Source organism: Ursus maritimus, unplaced genomic scaffold (genome assembly GCF_017311325.1).
Source record: "Ursus maritimus isolate PB19 unplaced genomic scaffold, ASM1731132v1 scaffold_5, whole genome shotgun sequence".
NCBI lineage: Eukaryota > Metazoa > Chordata > Mammalia > Carnivora > Ursidae > Ursus > Ursus maritimus.
Window position 1 is genome coordinate 72,459,682 of NW_024426663.1, and position 20,972 is coordinate 72,480,653.

General features: G+C 35.0%; 1 long non-coding RNA gene across 1 annotated transcript in view; it reads left to right on the top strand.

Annotated features, from left to right (window-relative positions):
- Positions 1 to 20,496, top strand: part of LOC121100767 — a 312,516-nt gene extending 292,020 nt beyond the window's left edge. Inside the window, exon 3 of the long non-coding RNA XR_005832556.1 lies at positions 20,203 to 20,496. This is a non-coding gene — a long non-coding RNA (uncharacterized LOC121100767). The remainder of the gene's footprint in view (positions 1 to 20,202) is intronic.
- The last annotated feature ends 476 nt before the right edge of the window (positions 20,497 to 20,972 follow it).

The window sequence follows — 20,972 nt, forward strand, 5'->3', positions numbered from 1 at the left end:
CCCCTTTTTTTTGTACCTACAACAAGTTGTATGACTACCTCTGGTTCAATGCTATGGAAATACAATATTCCTCAGTCATCACTTAAACAACACAATGTTTTACAATGTAAAATATTGACACAGTTTTGAGAAATGAGAACTCTTGCATAATGGTATTTTAAGTAAAATTAATGTAACTATTGTGGAAGACAATTTGAAATTCTTAGTAAGTTAAAGACTGCACTTCTGAGTTTTATCCTGAATAAACTTCCATTATATAAGGAAACAGGAATAACTGTGCATTATTATACTGTTATACTAGCAAAGAAATGTAAACAACTTAGTTTTCTACTAATAGGGGAATGGATAACGGTGGTTTATTCACTTGATGAAATGGTATAGAGATATAAAAATGATTTTATTACACAAAAATAACTGCCAAAATGTTAAATAAAAGAATAAGCTGTAAAAGGATATAGTATTATACAATAAATATCTTACTTATGAGAGTATATTTAATTCACAGAATATAAAAATATACATGGAAACTTTAGAGAACAACTTGTAGGGAGTGAGTACCAAGTGGCAAAAGGGAAAAATGGTAAAGAATGGGGCTTTGGGCTACAATTGTAACTTTTTTCAATTAGAAAATTCTTAAAATTAAAAAAATAATAGGAAAGTTACTTGCATAAGTCAAGCACAGGTATTAATCAAACACACAAACAGATTTAATTGGATAACTGCTTATGTTATTGACAGCTTAAAATAGCTACTTGTCAATTAGGGACTTAAAAGTTAATGGCAACATAAAATATTTTCATAAGTAAGATTAAGTATTTATTAAGTATTCAAGAGGATGAATGAGGCAGCAGTAGTCAGATGTAAAGAAAAACTCCTCCCAGGATCTGTCAAAGAACTCAGGAATTGACCCTTATGTAAGAGTTAGGGTTTTGGAATTCACACTGGATGCAAAAGTTCAAAAATCTGTTGAAATGCAAATTACATATTTTTGTGTTGCTATAAAATATAGTAATAGAATTATTTATTGTAAGTTATGGAGAATTCCAAGCTGTAGGAAAAACTGCCTAATGATTAGGAATACATCTACTTGAACACATCTGGAGATGGAGAATTTTATACTTCCTAAAAAAATCAGTTCATGCCCAATACTTGAAGCCACAGGTTAAGATTTTATAGAAAATGTAAATAGATAATATTCCTCAACCCAAAGATCTCAGGATGCTTTTCTCTGAGGTTTATGAGTGTCTAGTCAGATTCAATAAATACAAAGATTGTAGTTCAATTTAGATTAAAAATAATGGAAAGAAGAAAAGGCAGGAAGGGAGGGAAGAAGAAGACATTCTTTTTTATGTTAAAATAAGTGAGGTTCTGAAGTGCTGGTGTATTCTATTTATTGAATTGGGTGGGCTTTCACAGGTGTGCTCAATTTGTGATTATATATTGAGGTATCTCTTTATGATTTGTGCATTTTTTGTATTTGTGCCATACTTGAACAAAAAAAGATCTCTGTGGAATTTAAATTGTTGAAGTTCAGAGATCATATTGTCAGTCAAAGTCAAGTCGATGAAGTAGATCTTCTGTGTAATTCTGTAGATGAGAAAAGTACCATGACCTCAAAAGTTATTAAATCTCATTTTTACTCTTAGAGATTCATAGATGAAAAACCCAACATGAATAAGATAATGAGTCTATAAAGTTTCTCTGGTGGCTTAATGAATTCAAGGAGAGAAAGGACACTTCACAGTTACTATTACTAAAATATTAATGCTAATATTTAATCAAGAACAGCAATTTTTCCCCATAGTTTCTAATTTCTATTGATTGTAGTGATGAAATGCTGACTTTCCATCATTGTTGGATGCAACTTACCTTATGTTGCCCAAAAGTATTCACTTCTTGACTCTGAGTAAACATGGGAGGATATTAAAATGAAGGCCACAATACGGGAATGAAGGCTACTATACTTACAGATAGGCAGATAAAATAGAGCTACAAAGTCCACATGGAAAATTTGGATATGAAGTAATAACTACAATTATGAACCTGATGCCTCTTGTGAAAGGCTTTATGAATTTTCATTTTATCTCCTTTCAGAACCATATAGCTTAAATATAATTTAGATTACAGCCAGCTATGATGTATCATAGCCATTTTCGGGGGCATATCCCTAGCACACTTTTAATGGAGGGCAGGGGAGAAATTATTTTCTTCATAATTTACAGTGACTTGCACCAGGAATCTGCTTGGATAATCCTACAGGCTACTTGTGCTGTGAACTTACGTAACTAATAGCTGAGTGTCATAATCTTACTAAGGCAGTTAGGATCATTTAACCTTTTTTTTACAGAGTTGCAGATTGAGAGTTCTAGAAGATAAGTAACATTCCAGCTCCCAAAACAAGGCTGCTTCTACTATGGGCTACTCCTTGGCACCTCCTTCCGCACATTTTCTGTTAGGTGATGGCATATTTAGCTTCTTAATCTGTAGGTTTAAATCCCAGAGACATCTTTGGTTCTTTCTTCCTCAGACTCCTTATTCAAGTTGTATAAAAATCATGAACAAAAAATAAAACCAAAGAAAAATAAAAACAAAGAAATCACAGATACACTAGAAAAAAAAAACATGGATCTTTAGAATGGGAAAAGCTTTTTTAAGTATAACATGAAATATTTAATTACAAATAAAATAGACTAAAATTTTTGACTACAAAAATTAAAATGTAGGGGTACATGGGTGGCTCAGTTAAGCCCTCCATCAGGTTCTGTGCTCAGCGCAGTCTCCTTGTTCCTCTCCCTGCCCCACTCAAATAAATAAAAAAACACACTAAATAAATAATACCTAAAAAAATAAAAATGGAAAAAAAAGATTATTTTTTGTATAGCAAAAATACCATATAAAATTCAAGGCAGAGATAAATCAGGAAAAGATTACTGAAAAGTAAAGAACTAATTATACTAATAAGAAAAAAAAACCCTCAAAGTCAATGAAAGATAAAAGTTCTAATAAAAATAGTCAAAAGACATATACTAGACAGTTAAGGGAAGAGGAGATATATAGAGACAATTTATGTATTTATATAGACAATATAGTCAACAGAAGTGTTCAGTATCACAAAGAAAGAAAGACAATGAGATGTCAGGTTTCATGTATCATATGGAATTAACTGGCAATACAGAGTTTTGGGGAAGAAACCTCACTACTTACAGTACAATTTGGTAATACTGCTGTTGTGGGGCACCTTGGTGGTTCCATTGGTTAAGCCTCTGACTCTTTATTTCTGCTCAGGTCATGAGATTGAACCCCATGTCCAGCTCCACACTGGGTGTGGAGCCTACTTAAGATTCTCTCTTTCCCTGTCCCTCTGCTTCTCCCCCAACCCCCCAAAAAAGATGTTGTTTTCTTCCTAATAAACAATTCTAGAGAGAGTATCCAAAGGAAAATATATATCTAAGTGACAGTCATTATCATAAAACAACAAACATGTTATAATGGAGAAAAGGTGACAACTCCCCAAGTGTCTAATAGGTGCAAAATGAAAAGACACAAAAATGAAACATCTCTTACCAAGATTTACAAAACTGTATTCTGCACTTGCTCATTGCTTCTGCTTTATGCCACTGTCCACTCACTGTCCACTGTCCTTTCAAACTTTATGTCCTTTAATTTCCCCAGAGGTGCTGTTTATTTTCTCATTCCATCCAACACTCTTATCTCTGCCTAGTAAATTCAGTTTCATTCACCTCTCACCACCCTGTATTCTATGCCCACTTGTCCTGAGCTTTCATAGTAATTTAGGAATGTTCATTCCCATTCTCATGCCATATGTTTCTCTGTTGTATTTCCAGTTTAATCAAAGCAAAATCTGTATCTGAATTCCTGTATTGTATCCCTACCGCTTGTTGTGACTAGCACCTTTTAGGCATTTAATAAATGCTTACTTAATTAACTTTGTAAATTATTTTGTGTCTATACAGTAGAATACACTTCATCTATTAAAATTATGTCATAGAGTATTTGGTGACTTAAATAATAGTTCATGATCTAGAGATCACCAAGAACAATTATCCTTTCACCTACTACAATTAATGTTTCCATTGAATTGTAGTGGACACAATGTTCCATTGGTTTCAGGTGTCCGACATACTGGTTCCACAATTCTACATGTTGTTTTTTTTTTTTTTTAAGATTTTATTTATTTATTTGACAGAGATAGAGACAGCCAGCGAGAGAGGGAACACAAGCAGGGGGAGTGGGAGAGGAAGAAGCAGGCTCATAGCGGAGAAGCCTGATGTGGGGCTTGATCCCGGAACGCCGGAATCACGCCCTGAGCCGAAGGCAGACGCTTAACTGCTGTGCCACCCAGGCGCCCCCACAATTCTACATGTTATGCAATGTCCACAAATGTAGCCACCTCACCATACGATACATTATAATACCATTGACTGTATTCCCTGTGCTGTACTTACGTTGTGCCCATGCTGTATCTCCATGACATACATTCTGTAACTCTAAGCCTGTAATTCCCACTCCCCTTCACCCATTTAGCTCATACCTCCACCCTCTTCTCATCTGGTAAACACCAGTTTGTTCTCTTTATTTATAGGTCTGGTTTTGCCTTTTTTGTTTTGTTTTTTAGATTCCAGATAGAAGTGAAATCATAAGGTATTCATCTTTCTCAGCATGATTTACTTCACTTAGCATAATACCCTCTAGATCCATCCATGTTGTTGCATATTGCAAGATCTTGTTCCTTTTTTATGGCTGAATAATATTTCAGTGTATGTGGGTGTGTTACATCTTCTTTATCCATTCATCTATTGATAGACTCTTGGGGGCTTCCATATCTTGGCTATCATAAATAATGCTACAGTAAACAAAGAGATGCCTATATCTTTTCAAATTACTGTTTCTGTTTTTTCTCCACATTCTTGCCAACACTGGTTATTTCTTTTCTTTCTGATACTAGACATTCTGTCAGATATAAGGTGATATATCTCCTTGTGGTTTTGATATGTATTTCCTTGATGATTAATGATATTGAGCATCTTTTCATGTGTCTGTTGCCCATCTGTATGTCTTCTTTGGAAAATTGTCTATTCCAGTTCTCTGCTCATTTTCCATTTGGATTATTTATGGGTGTGTGTGTGTGTGTGTGTGTGTGTGTGTGTGTGTGTGTGTGTTCAGTTGTAGAAGTTCCTTTTATTTTTTGGATCAGAAAGTTGTCTTTTTTGTTTATTGATGGTTTCCTTCACTGTGCAAAAGCCTTTTATTTTTGTATCGTCCCAATAGTTTATTTTTGCTTTTGTTTCCTTTGCCTGAGGAGAAATATCTAGAAAATGTTCCTGTGGCCAATGTCAAAGAGATTGCTGCTCCCATTACCCTTAATTCTTACCTCTCAAGACCTCTCTCTGCTTTGAGACCAGCAGGCCTAACAGTAACTGTATCATTAGGATACTGCTATGTCAGTGATTCCCAGAAGCTCAAGACTTCCAGATACTTTGTGATGCTCTGGATTCCAATATATGCCAGGCTCTTAATACCACCCTCGTTTTTAAATCCCATCTTCTTCCATTCTGTAACTTCTTTAATCCTTCCACTGTGCTCTTTAAAAGCCAAAATCAATAATTAGTGAACTCCTCTACAATTTTACTCTTCTCCTCTCTTCTTGCTCTAATAAAAACCTGCCTTTTTTCCTCAGTTAACTGTTTTCTTGAACCCTTCTCAAGTGGCTCTTTTTTTCTCCCACAACTCTCCTACTGTTGGACCTGAAGTAAAAGAGATATCCTGCCTATTTGTGCATGAGGATTTTGAGATTATCCTTCCTCCCTTCTCCCCAAAATCTTCAGCCCTGAATGTCATGTCACCAGATCCTACAATCTAATATCCCTCAATCATCTACTAACGCGAAGCCATACCCCATCAGACATTGAGGATTTTATCTCCTGGCTTTCTCCAGAGCTACTTCTTTCCTGTGGTCATAATGTAGACATTATAAAACGTGTGATACAATTTTTAAATAATTTTTAATTTGAGCATAGTTGACATTATTTGCAGGTGTACAACATAGTGATTCAACAATTCATACCTTACAAAATGCTCACCACAATAAGTGTAGTGACACACTGTTACAACCAAAGTTACTACAATATTATTGACTCTATTCTCTATTATGTACTCTCATCCCCATGACTTATTTTAAAACTGGAAGTTTGTACCTCTTAATTCCCTTTGCCTATTTCACCTCTTCCCTAATCCCAGAAGGCAACCACCTGTTTTTGTTCTCTGCAATTACAAGTCTGTTTCTGTTTTATTTTTGTTGTATTTTGATAGTTTGTTCATTTGTTTTATTATTTTAGATAAAACATATAAATAAAATCATGTGGTATTTGTCTTTCTCTGATTTATTTCACTTAGCATAATACCCTCTGTGTGCACCCATGTTGTCACAAATGACAAGATCTCATCCTTTTTTATGGCTAATATTTCATTGTGTGTAGCTGCTACCTCTTCTTTATTCATATGTCAAGGAGTACTTAGGTTGCTCTGTTTCTTGGCTCTTGTAAATAATTCTGCAATAAGCATAAGAGATGCTTATATGTTTTTTCAAATTATTAATTTCATTTTCTTTGGGAAATACCCAGAAATAGAATTACTAGATCATATAGTCTTTTTAATTCTTGAGGTACTTCCTTACTATTTTTTCATAGTGCCTGCTCCAATTTAAATGTTTATCAACAGTGCATGAGCTACCCTTTTCTCCACGTCCTTGGCAACTCTTACTATTTCATATCTTTTTTGATACTCGCCATTGTGACTGGTATGAAGTGATATCTCATTGTGGTTTGAATTTGTGTTTCCCTGGTGATTGGTGATACTGACCAAATTTTCATGTGTCTGTTGGCCATCTGTAGGTCATCTTTAGAAAAGTGTCCATTCAGGTTCTTTGACCATTCTTTAATCAGATTATTTGTTTTGTTTTCTGTTCAATGAATTTTTTATATTTATTGTATATTAACTTTTTATGAGATACATCATTTTCAAATATATTCCATTCAGTTGCTGCCTTTTCATTTTGATGATTTTGTTAACTGCAAAAGCTTTTTAGTTTGTTATTATCCCATTTGTTTGTTTATGCTTTTGTTTTCCTTACTGGAGGAGACGGATCTAGAAAAATATTGTTAAGGCTGATGCCCACAAGTATACTATGCTTTCTTTTAGGACTTTTATGGTTTCATGTCTTACATTTAGGTCTTTAACTATTTTAAGTTTATTTTTGGATCTGGTATAAGAGAGTGGTCCACATTCATGCAATTTTCCCAACACCATTTTTTTGAAGAGACTGTCTTTTTTCCATCGTGTATTCTTGTCTTCTCTGTTGTAGAAGAGTAATTGCTTATATATGCATGGGTTTTATGATGATTCTGGCCTAAGGTTTATCAATTTTGTTTCTCTTCAAAGAACCAGCTCTTAGTTTCATTGGTTTTTTCTATTGCTTTTCTTTCATTCTTTCTTTCTTTTTCTTTCTTTCTTTCTCTCTCTCTTTCTTTCTTTCTTTCTTTCTTTCTTTCTTTCTTTCTTTCTCTCTCTCTCTCTCTCTCTCTCTCCCTCTCTCCCTCTCTCTCTCTCTCTCTCTCTTTTGGTCTTTATTTCCACTCGGATCTTTATTACTGTTCCTTCTAATAACTTTGAGCTTTGTGTCAGATTAGATTGAGATTTTTTTTCATGTTTGTTAAGAGAGGACTGAATCAGTATAAACTTCCCTCTCAGAACTACTTTTGCTGTATCACAAAGATTTTTAACCACTGCTTTCCATTCTTACTTTTCTCCACATATTTTTTTACTTTCTTCCTGATTTCTTGACTGACCCATTGGTTGTTCAGTAGCACATTGTTTAGCCTCCATGTATTTCTGTGGGGTTTTTTTTCTTGTAATTTATTTTTGAGTTCATAGTGTTGTGGTTGGAAAAGATGCTTGATATGATTTCAGTCTTCTTAAAATTGTTGAGACTTGTTTGTGACCTAATACATGATGCATCCTAGAAAATGTTCCATGTGCATTCGAAAAGGAGTATATTCAATTGTTTTTGGACGGACTGTCCTGTATGTATCTGTTAAGTCTAAATGGTCAATGTGTCATTCCAACCCTACCTTTTCATACTGTTTTTCTGTCTGGATCAGATAAGCATTAGCGGGAGTGGAGTGTCAAAGTCCCCTACGGCTATTCTGTTACTGTCAACTTTTCCTTTTCTGTGAGTTAATATTTGCTTATTATATTTATACTTAGGTGCTCCTCTATTACGTACGTAGATATTTACAGTTGTTATACTCTCTTGTTGAATTGATCCTTTTATCATTATGTAATACTCTTCCCTGTCTTTTTTCAGTCTTTTCTTTAATGTATATTTTGTCTGATATAAGCATTACTACCCCAGAGTATTTTCCCTTCATTTGCATGGAATATCTTTTTCCATCTCTTCACTTTCAGTCTGTATCTTTCTTTAGTTCTGAAATGAGTCTCTTGTAGACAGCATATAGATTTTTTTTATCCCTTTAGTAACCTTATGTCTTTTGAATGGATCATTTATTCCATTTACATTTAAAGTAATTACTGATAGGTATGTACCTATTGCCATTTTGTCAATTGTTTTCTAGTTGTGTTTGTAGTTCTCTGTTTCTTTCTTCTTTTGCTCTCTTCCCTTGTGATTTGATGACTTTCTTTAGTGTTATAGTTGGATTCCTTTCTCTCCTTTTTGTATACTATTAAAGGTTTTGGTTTGTGGCTACCATGAAGTCCACATATAACATCCTATGTACATAGCTATCTGTAATAAGTCAATGGTAGCTTAAGTTCAAACACGTTCTAAAACCACTACATTTTTACTCCTCCTTCAACACTTTACATATATGATATCATAATTTCCATCTTTTTATTTTGTGTATCCCTTGACTAGTTTCTGTAGATAGAGTTGATGTTACTACCATTGTGTTTTAACCTTCCTACTAGCTTCATTAGTGATTGATCTACTTCTAATGTGTGTTTGCTTTTGCTAGTGGATTTCTTTTCCTTTTGTAATTTTTTTTTTCTTCTAGTTATTCTAGCCTTTTCCACCTAAAGAAGTGTCCAGAATCTCCTGTAAGCCTGGCTTAGTGGTGATGAACCCCTTTAACTTTTGTTTCTCTGAGTCACTTTTTAGCTTTTCATTTCTGGGTGATAACATCACGTGGTAAGGTATTTTTGGATGTATTTTTTTTCTTTTCAGCACTTTCAATATATCATGCCCTCCTTTCTGGGCTGCAAAGTTTTTGCTGAAAAATGGCCTTATGTTTACCTATTATACAACTGTTCCTTTTCTCATGTTGCTTTAAGACTCTCTCTTTAACTTTAGTTTTTGCCATTTTAGTTATTGTGTGTCTTGGTGTGGGCCTCCATCAGTTCAACTTTCTTGGGGCTCTCTGTGATTCCTGGACCTGCCTATCTGTTTCATTCTTCAGGTTAGGGAACATATCAGCTATTCTTTCTTCAATTAAATTTTCTGCCCTTTTCTACTTCTTCTGGGATTCCTTTAATGAAAATATTAGTATGCTTGATGTTGTCATAGAGGTTGCTTAACATATCCTCATTTTTTAAAAATTGTTTTTTCTTTCTGCAGTTCAGCTTAGTTGTTTTCTACTAGCCTTACTCCAGATCACTGATCCACTTTACTGAATTCTCTAATCTGCTGTTGATTCCCCTCTGGGGTATTTTTCGTTTTAGGTATTGCATTCTTTTATTTATTTATTTATTTATTTATGATTTATTTTATTAGAGAGAGAGAGAGAGAACATGAGTGGAGGGCAGAAGCAAACAGAGAGGGAGAAGCAGACTCTCCACTGAGCAGGGAGCCTGACACGGGACTCGATCCCAGGACCCTAGGATCATGACCTGAGCTGAAGGCAGATGCCTAAACAAATGAGCCACCCAGGTGTCCCTCATTTTAGATTGTGTATCCTTGATGTCTGAATGGTTCTTCTTAATATTTTTTTCTCTTTATTGAAGTTCTCACTGAGTTGCTCCACTCTTCCCTCAAGTCCGATGAGCATCTTTATGACCATTAACTTGAACTCTTTGTCAAGTAGATTGCTGATCTGTTTTGTTTCTCTCTTTTTCTGGGAAATTGTCTTATTTTTTCATTTGGAACATAGTTTTTGGTCTCTTCATTTTGTCTGGCTCACTGTTTCTTTGGAGTGAGTAGGTTGACTACATGTCCTATTCTCAAAGGATTGGCCTTACATAGAAAATGTCTTGTGGTACCCAATAGAACAATCTCCTCCTATCACCAGAACCAAGTGCTCTAGACATGCCCTCTGTGTTAGTTGTGTGTACCCTCCTATTGTAGCTGGACTACAACTGATATGGATACACTAGTGAGCACAACTTGTCCCTAGAGTGGATGACTGAGAGGCCCAACTTCAGCCTGCAGTGAGCTGGTGGGGGGGTACCTCCCTTTCCCCAAGGGCTGTGCTGGAGACTGTAGATCTCAGCTGGGTCTGCCTGCAAGAGTGGACAAGGTGGTAGTTACTCTGGGGGAATACAGGTCCTGACTGGGGTGGGAGCCATTTTGGAGGGTCACCTGCCAGGGCAGGTCCATAGGTGAATGCTAGAGCAGGATCAGCAGAGCTAGCATGACAGATGGAAAAAGCCAAAACTGGCTCCCACAAGCATCTGGCCAGCTAGGTTGAAGGAGGGCAAGAAAAAATAGCACTGCCAGCAGTTGCATTCCAGGCGAAAGCTTGTACAGATCCCAGCCCTCTGGTATACATCCTAAAATTAGTGAATCTTCATGCATAACCCTGGAACTTTTCAAACTTCACTTACTTGCATCTATATATTTTGCTTCTCTTCCTGTTAGTATGGATTGATTTTTTGTGTTCCTCTCTGAGGTCATGCACCTGACTTGTGCATCAGATACAGCTCCTCTCAACTGTGCACTTCAGCCTTTCTCCTTTTTCTCTTGCGTCCTGCTTTTTTTCTCTCTCACCAGGTAATTCCAATTAGCTTAATAAAAACTATCATTTCTCCCGCCTAAAAAAAGCCCTCTATTGATCCCATAATCATGTCCAGCTACCAGTCTGTTTCTCTGCTCTGCTTGACAGCAAAATCTTTTCCAAAAGACGTCTGTTTCATTTCTCCAATTCACCCTTCCAGTATCATTTGATCTGATTATAATTAGGGTTTTCGTCACATCACTTCATGAAACAACTCTTAGAAGGTGATCAATAGCTTGGTTGAAAATAAAACATATTTCCAAGCCTGGGCATCTTTGAGAGGAAAAGGGAGCACAAATGATTAGGACCCTGAAGAACTGGGCACAAAGCAGGGCTGTCTCAGGGAACTTGCACATGTGGTCACCCTACCAATAACTACAAGGTTACTAAACAGTTGTCTAACCGTAGGTCTTTCTCATTTGACCCTGATGTAGCATTGAAAACAGTCTTTTAGTACTTCATGAGTGAACTACCTTATTCTCTTGGCTTCTAGGTCACCACACACCTTGGTTTCCCTCTTTCCTCATTTACTGATGATTTTCAGGCTCTTTAGCAGGTTTTTCCTCATCTGTACAGCCTCTAAATTGTGAAGTTTGCTAGTGCTGAGCCCTTAATTCTCATTTCTTCTCTTTTTTTTTTTCTTTACTATATTCACCCACTTGATTGTGGATTACTTATTGTCAATTATACAGTTTCTACTCTGAAGGTTCCACTGAACTCCAACTCATCTCTTCAATTGCTTTCTCACTATCAACATTTGGATGTACAATAAATAGACCTCTTAAACTTAACAAAATTGGTAACATTTTCCTCACGAAGCCTTGGAGTCATTCCTGATTGCAGTTTCTCTTATGTATGTCCTAAGACACTTTTACCATCTCTATTGCTACCAGCCTGGTTCAAGCCTTCATTTTCTCTCACCTGTATTATTTTAACAGTTTCTTTACTGATTTCCTCATTTATTCCCTCAAGCCAACTCATCATCCCCTACATACATAATCCATTCTCAAGACAGCATACAAGATGAACATTGGACATTACAAAGCAGGATGTGCCAAACCTCTGCTCAAAAACTCTGCAGTGGCAAACTGTTACATTCAGCTGTAAAAGTGTAAGTCCTTTAGTAGCCTATAAATCCCTACATTATCACAGTCAACTTCATCTCCTACTCTTTCCTTTCTTCCTTATTCTGCTTCTGCCACACTAGCTTTCCTACTCTTAGACACACTTGGCATTCACCTGCTTCCTGGAATGTTCTTCTCCAAAATTTATCTATGATTATCTCCTTCACATTTTTATTTTTTCTGTATTACCACATGAATTTGTTTGTTTTTCATTAAATATATTTTCAGCAAAAACATGCATAGCTATTAATTTTCATTATAGTTTGTGGAGTTATACTCCACCTCCTTGAGCGTACAGTATTTACATAAATCATTTGGAGCTCTTCTGTTAAGGAGACTTGTTTATTCTCCTCACTCAATATTTATTGATAGCAGTATGAATTCATTGAGATTTATTATATAGTTTATTATATACCAGTTATAATCCGGTACAACTTTATATAGTTGCTCAAATTGTCCCTGCTCTGCCAGGCCATGTGTTGTTGTTTTTTTTTTTTTTCCCTTTTTCTTTAACTTTTTAAAGCCTTTTCAAATATCCCCTTGATAGTAATGCTTCCCTGACTGACTTATTTTAAATTATAACCTTTCCCCGCCATCTACTGTTGCCTCTTTGTTCTCTTGCTTTGCTTTAGATTCTTGGTAGCATTTACCACTTCATAACACATAGCAGTTACTGGACTATTTATCTATTTATCTATTTATCACACACACACACACACACTGGCATGTCTGCTTCCACGGGAATGTGAACTCCAGAAGGATAAGGATTGTTACCTGCTTTTTCTATTGCTTTTTCCTCATCTCAAAGAATAGTGCCTAAAGCATAATAGATATTCAAATGATATGCACTGAATGAATATATGAATTGCTGATATAACCTACAATGGAGTGGACTAAATGTAACCATAACAACAAGGATGAGTACTACCACTGCTGGGCACTGTTGAAGTGATTCTTATATTTTTAATTTCATATGCATAGAGAGGAATCAGTGAGGGTATGCATAAAATTGTTAATAAAAGATATCTTCAAGTGTGGAGATTATAGAAGATTGTTTTGTGTTTTTGCTGATCTCTCTTCTCTAAATGTTCATCTGTAAAACCTATCTTATTACTATAATAAAAAAAGATAAATAGGAGATAGTTGCTCTTTTTTGCTCTCTTATTTATTTTTCTTGTAGTCAGGCTTTTAGACAAAGTGTGATTTAGAAAAAAGACATTTCAAAAATAACTTTTCACAAACAATGGATATCTCTAATCCTTGCTTTTAGTATATATGAGGTTTACCTACTATATTTTAAACACTTGTGAGTCTTTAAGAGAAAAAAGTAACTGAAAAAAATCTCTCCACAGAACTTTTTGTCAAACAGTAAGTAAAACCTACTTAACAAGGTGTTTTGAGCTTACACAAGGCAAGAAAAACTGAATCATATTTACTCTGATTTCAGTACTGAAATGAAGTCATGAAAGAGTGCAAAAACTGAAAAGGATCAAACAAAATCCTCCTCTCCCCCAAATATCCAATAATGCAGTATTCGTGATAAAAAAATGAACTAATCTATTCCCTGAAATGAAGTAACAATTTAAAAAATAAAGCAAAAATATAATCTCACTAAAATATACTTAGGCTCTTTTAAAATAGGCTTATAGACTGAAGTTTTGCTTATAATGTGACTTTGTAAGAATCGAAGCTAATTGAATTTGGGAAGTGTCAAGCACTATTTATAAGCAAAACCAAATGCTATGAGCTTTTGAAGCTCAAATCCAGTTTAAGCTTGAGCGAACTCAATTTACAAATTCAGACTTTTTACTTGCTGAATAAAATGCATATGGGGGGTAACTTGCTTTCATCAGCAACTAATTGGAAGTTTATATCTATACATTCCATTCTGTTCTTTTTTTGTTTTTGTAAGTTTTTCTTTTTTTTGAAAATTACAGAAATACTTTTGTAAGCTTGAAATACAGATTTGAATGTGAAGGCATTCAGAATAAGTCACCCCAAATTTGCTACTTTGCTCTCTATGGAAGGAGAAACACCTAATTGCCAAATATCTGCTCTTGTGATGGTATATGAATTACTGTCTTCCCATTTGAAGGCTGGGTCCTATCCCATTCCTTAGCTCAAGATGGCATATAAGCCTCAATTGCTTAATTTCTCCTTGAGTCTTATATTCTCATGGGGTCCCTGTGTATGTCATTAAATTTGTTTTTTCCCTGTGAATCTGTCTTGGGTTAGTTTGATTATTAGACCACCCAAAGAACCTAGAAGGGTAGAAGGAAAATTTTTTCCTACTCAGCAAAGGCAAGGGATAGAAAAAAGGCAACCAAGATGGGTCGGTTTGTCTCCTATCAGTCAAAAAATAACAAAATAGGTCTAGGAATGTAAGTGGGAGACTAAAGCACTTTTGACACATTTCTTTTGAGAGTTACTTTAGGCTGGGACTTCCAGAACGGATAATGCAACCTAATTTTTAATCTATCAGAATTGTACTATATAGTGTCACTATTAGGAATCAAAATGCTTTAAACACATTTAAAGGTGTCTTGTTTCCAGTTCCAAAAGATTCACCTTGGTATAAGGAGCAGCCAGGACCCTGGACATGTGGCTGCAAAGAGCAAAGGTTTAGTAATAGTACACAAACCATGACGGGAAAGCAAGAGAATCATATTAGCAGAAACCTGTAGGCCAATAATATGAAACCAGCTAAGTGGCTAATATATCTAAAATTTTAGATGCCGATATTAATAATACAGAATGATAACACAAATCAGCTAGAAGGAGTGAGATGACATAGTCATTTGACAACAGTGCACAAAGAAAATATACTATGTCAGTGAATCTAGTAGCACTGCTGCTATAAACTCCTTGGACACCAGTTCACGTTAATTGTCAGCTCAGATTGCATGGCTTTATGGAGGTCTTGCTGCCTTGCTGCAGGATACTGAGAATGCCAGTCCTTATTAGAAGGCTGATGCAAGAACAAGAAGCGGTGAGAATGCCACAAGACAGGCCTTACTATTTTATTTTATTTTATTTTATTTTATTTTATTTTATTTTATTTTATTTTATTATTTTTTTACTTTATTTTCTTTTCAGATTTCATGGGTTCACTCACCTGGTCCTATATATTCACCTTTCCTCAAAGACACTTTGTCCTACGTATTAATGGTTTACTTGATGTATTTCTTCTAATATAGGTTCCCCTTCCTTCACATTCAGTTCTTTGGCCAGTCAGAAAGATGTCTCACTCCTTCTCTTCTATTTATGGTCTCTTCTCTGCTGTTCCATCAATGATTTCAGTATCTAGCCCCAAGCCAGTGTCCATTTCTGTCACCCACTGAACTGTGATATGGCCTGACCTCTGCCCCACATCTTCGGGACCAACATCTTGCCAAAACTGTATGGTGTACAGCATTCGCACAGACCTAGGCAGCCATTCTAACTCAGGCATGAACTTTTAAGCATGGGGGAGGTAACAGTTGGTCAGACAATCCTTCATTAATTGGGAACTACAATCCCCTAGCTGGTCAGTTCAGAATTTTTTTCTCTATGATTCATTAAAGAATGCCAAGAACCATGAATTCCAAGTTGCCTGTGGCAGTGAGCAAATCATTGCATCCTTAGATGGATTATTTCTGCTTTACCCGTTTCATAATAACTAGTTTTTCATTCATACTCCCTGGGATAAGTTCCTACAATATATTTATCTATATAATGAAGGTTGTCTCAGGTTCTGGTTTACAGAGGGACTCAGATTATGATAGTTTTCATTTTATGCTCCCTGAGCTGGGATAAAAATTGGAAGCAGCTTTTCTCAGAATGTTACATAGAATACAACTTTCTCAAGATAATATTTTTTTTTGAAGTTGTATTCAAAAATAAATTTGGAAAGCACTACATCTTATAGTATATTTAAGGTTCAAAAAGTTTTGCACTTAAATTCACCTGTTTGGTTGGTTTAACCCATCATTTCCTCAGCTGAAACCAAAAGAAAATTTTAAAAGACAGTAACTGTCAGTGATGAACAGCAACAACATTGGCAGCCACAGGAAAACAAAACAAAACAAAACAAAAAACCAGAAAAACAGTGTTCCATGAAATCTATCATAAGAAATGCTGTGATTAATTCCTTAATACTGACACACCACTGCGACATCTCTGAAATCATAGAGAATGCTCAGAAAATGCATGTCCTTCACAGGAGTCTTCTGTCTTCTGGAGTCAATTTCTGTTTTCCTGTAACCCCTAAAGCAAGGACCCAGAAGGAAATGTTAACTGATGGGAAAGTTTAAGTGCACCCAGTCGAGTATAAGCTAGCTTGCCAGCCTGCCTCCCTGTCTGCCTGTCTTCTTTCTGTCCTTCGTTATCTCCTTCCTTCTGTCATTTACTCTCCCCTCCCCATTTCTCCCTTCCTTCCTTCTTTTCTTCTTTCTTAGAAGACTTTGTTGAAGAGGAAGGTAATGAATGCACAAAATACATAAAAATGCCATCAGAGAATGTATCATATCAAAACTGAAATTCATGTATCAAGGTGATATAGGATTTTGGGGAAGCGTAGATTAGGAATTTTGAGACTTCTATTAAGCATGTCAATGCATAAATTGATGTAGTTTGGAGAAAAAAATCTTTCCTACTTCACCAATAATTCTTTTTTTCTCTTACAACCGTATTTTTATAACAACATTTTCAAGCATTCCTAAGTAATTATATAATGAATAACAATATATCCAACACTAGATTTAACAGTTGTTAACATTTGGCATATTTTCTTCATCTGTTGTTTGCTAAAGTAATTTTATAGTGAATTAAAAAATCATAGCATTCACCCAATGTACTTCAGTATGGGATTATAAGAAATAATGACTTTAAGTACCACTTACTACCTTTATCAAACAGACCAATATTTCTCTGATACCACCTAACATTTGTACCAGCCGTATTCAATTTCATGCCAAACCCCTTGATCATATATTATTGGTATAATTTTTGTTTCTTTTACTTTAAAAATACCTTCTTATGACTTTTATTGAGTTTTGAAGAGACCCAACCAGTTGTCTAATAAAATGTCTTACATTCTGGATTTCTCACATTGTTTCTTCTTGATGCCTCTGAAGGTGTTCCTCTCACCCTTGCATTGTGCTTGAGTCAGAAATTCAATGTAAAGGATTTTTAAGGGTCTCGTTAAATATTTTCTAAAGGGAAGCTGCAGAGTGGATGTAACATTATAATATTATACCTGAAATATGTTTATTGAGAGTCGATCCTATAGTAAACACTGTAACCAGAAATGCAAATATATTGGGAATGAAAACTCAGTAAATCTTTGCCCATGCAGACTTCAAGCTCTTCTAGTATCAAGCTCTCTCAGTAGACGTAGCACTTTTTCCAGCCGAAGAGACAAGTTTAGGGTTATGCTTTCTCTTTAATATAGGCAGTTGTCCTGCTTCTCCATTTCTATTTGTATTTTTAAATTTTTAAGTGAAATATAGTCGCTAAACAATGTCATATTAGTTTCAGGTGTACAATATAGTGATTCAACATTTGTATCCATTATGAAATGATCTCTATAAGTCTAGTTACCATCTGTCACCATACAAAATTATTACAATATTATTCACTATATTTCCTGTGCTGTACTTTATATGACCATGAATTATTTATTTTATAACTGCGAGTTTGTACCTTTTAATCTCCTTTATCTATTTCACCAGTCCCCTCACATGCTTCCCTTCTGGCAACCACTACTTTGTTCTCTATAGTTAAGAGTCTATTTCTATCTTTGTTATGTGTTTCGCTTTTATTTTTATTTTATTTTTTTTTATTTTTCTTCCTTTTTTTTTAAAGTTATATTGTTAGTCACCATACAGTACATCCCTGGTTTTTGATGTAAAGTTCGATGACTCATTAGTTGCGTATAACACCCAGTGCACCATGCAATACGTGCCCTCCTTACTACCCATCACCAGCCTATCCCAATCCCCCACCCCCACCCCTCTGAAGTCCTCAGTTTGTGAACATATAAGTGAGATGGTATTGCATTTGACTTTTCCTGTCTGATTTATTCCACGTAGCATAATATTCTCTAGGTCCATCCACGATGCTGGAAATGGCAAGATTTTATTTATTCCTATGACTAAGTAATATTCCATTAGGTACACCACATCTTCTTTACCCATTCGTCTGTCAATGGACACTTGGGTTGCTTTCATATTGTGGCTATTGTAGATAATGCAGTAAACGTAGAGGTGTGTATATCTTTTTGAAGTAGCATTCTCATTTTCTTTTGGCAAATACTCAGAAGTGGAATTACTGGGTCATAAGGTATTTCTGTTTTTCATTTTTGAAGGATCCCCCATACTGTTCTCCACAGTGGCTGTGCCAGTTTACATTCCCACCAACAGTGCATGAGGTTTCCTTTTTCTTCACATCCTTGCCAACACTCGTTGCTTATTATCTCTTTGATACTAGCCACACTGATGGGTGTGAGGTGATATCTCATTGTAGTTTTGAGTTGCATTTTTCTTATGATTAGTGATGTTGAGCATCTTTTCATGTGTTGGTTGGCTCTCTGTAAGTCGTCTTTGGAAAAAAAAATCTATATGGATACTCTTCCAATTTTTTAATCTTTTTTTTCCTCTCGAGTTGTGGGAGTTCTTTATATATTTTAGACATTGACATGCTATTAGACATGTCATTTTCAAATCTCTTCTTGCATTCAGTAGGTTGTCTTTTCACGTTGTTGATGGTTACCTTTGCTTTGCAAAACTCTTCAGTTTGATGTAGTTCCAATAGTTTATTTTTGCTTTATGTTTCCTTTGCCTGAAGATGAAGATTTAGAAACATACTGCTGAGACCAGTGACCAGGAGATTACTGCTTATGTTTTCTTCTTGGAGTTTATGGTTTTTTGTCTTAGAATCAGGTCTTTAATCAATTTGAGTTTACGTTTGTGTATGGTTTAGAAAATGGTCCCGTTTCATCCTTTTGTACATAGCTGTCCAGTTTTTGCCTCACTATTTATTAAGTACTGCGTTTTCATATAGTGTATTCCTGCCTCCTTTGTTGTAGTTTAGATTAACCCTATAAGCATGGGTTTATTTCCAGGTTCTCCATTCTGTTCCATTGATCTACATACCTACTTTGTATAGTGCTATGCTGTTTTGATTACTATGGCTTTATAATATAGTTTGAAATCTGGGAATGTGATACCTCTTTTTTTTTTTTTCTTTTACCTCAAGATTGTTTTGGCTATTCAGATTCTTTTGTCTTTCCCTGCAAATTTTAGGATTTTTACTTTTAGGTCTGTGAAAAATACTACTGGTATTGTGTTAGGGACTACATTGAATGTGTAGATTGTTTTGGGTACAGTAGGTATTTTAATAATATTAATCCTTCAGTCCATGAGCATGGTATATTTTTCCATTTATTTGTGTCATTTTTCACTTGTTTCATCCAGGTCTCATAATTTTCAGGGTACAGTTCTTTCACCTCTTTGGTTAAATTTATTCCCAGGTATTTTATTCTTTATGATACAATTGTAATGGGACTGTTTTCTTCATTTTTCTTTTTTGCCACTTTGTTTTTAGTGTATAAAAATGTAATGGATGCGGTGTATTGATTTGTTTCCTGCAACCTTACTGAATTTATTATTTTTTTTGATGGAATCTAGGGCTTTCTGTATGTCAAATATATTTGACACATCTATGTGACAACATATATTTGTCACAGTATAATTTCTTATCAATTAGGAAACTGTTTCTTGTCTGATTGCTGCTTCTAGCACTATGTTGAATAAAAGTAGTAAGAATGAACATCCTTCCTTGTTTCTGATTTTGAAAAGCTTCTAGCTTTCCACCATTGAATGCAATGTTAGCTGTGGGTTTTTCACATAAGGCCTTTGTTATGTTGAGCTATGTTCCCTCTAATCCCACCTCCTTGAGATTTTTTTTTTTATCATGAATGCGTGTTAATTTTGTCAAATGCCTGTTTTGAATCTATTGAGATAATCATATGATTTTCATTTGTTAATGTGATGTATATATTGATTGATTTGTAGATGCTGAACCATCCCTGAAATCCTGGAATTAATCCCAGCTGATGGTGCTGAATGAACCTCTTAAGGTATTGTTGAATTTGGTTTGCTAATATTTTGTGGAGGATTTTTGTATCTATGTTCATCAGGGATATTGGTCTGTAATTTTCATTTTCTTGTAGTGTGGTTTCGATTTCAGGATAATGGTGTCTCATAATAGACATTTGGAAAACTTCTTTTCTCAAATTCTTGGAATAGTTTGGCAAGGATAGGTTTTCCAATGTGTTGGTGTATAATTTTTTTTGTAAGAGTCTCTTATAATTTTTGTATTTGTTGGTGTCAGTTTTAACTTTTGTTTTGATAACTCTGGATTAACATTTATCAATTTTGTTTATATTTTCAAAGAACCAGTTCTTAGTTTTATTGGTTTTTTTTCCCATTGTTTTCTTATAAATGACATGATCTTTATTATTTCCTTCCTTCCCCTAACTTTGGATTTTGTTCTTTCTTTACTAGTTCCTTTAGGTAAAGGTTATATTGTATATTTTTTTGAGATTTTTTTCTTGTTTTTGAGATAGGTTTGTTTCACTATAAATATCCCATTTAGAATTGCTTTTGCTGCATTCCAAAGACGTTGAAACCTTGTGTTTCCATTTTCATTAGTCTATGGATATTTTTTTATTTGTTTTGGGCCAAGGAAAACAAACATTTGTTTGCCTGTTTTGCCTTCATTAGTTTGTGTTTTGTTCATTTTTTTTTTCTTAAAATTGATTTCTAGTTCTATACCCTTGTGG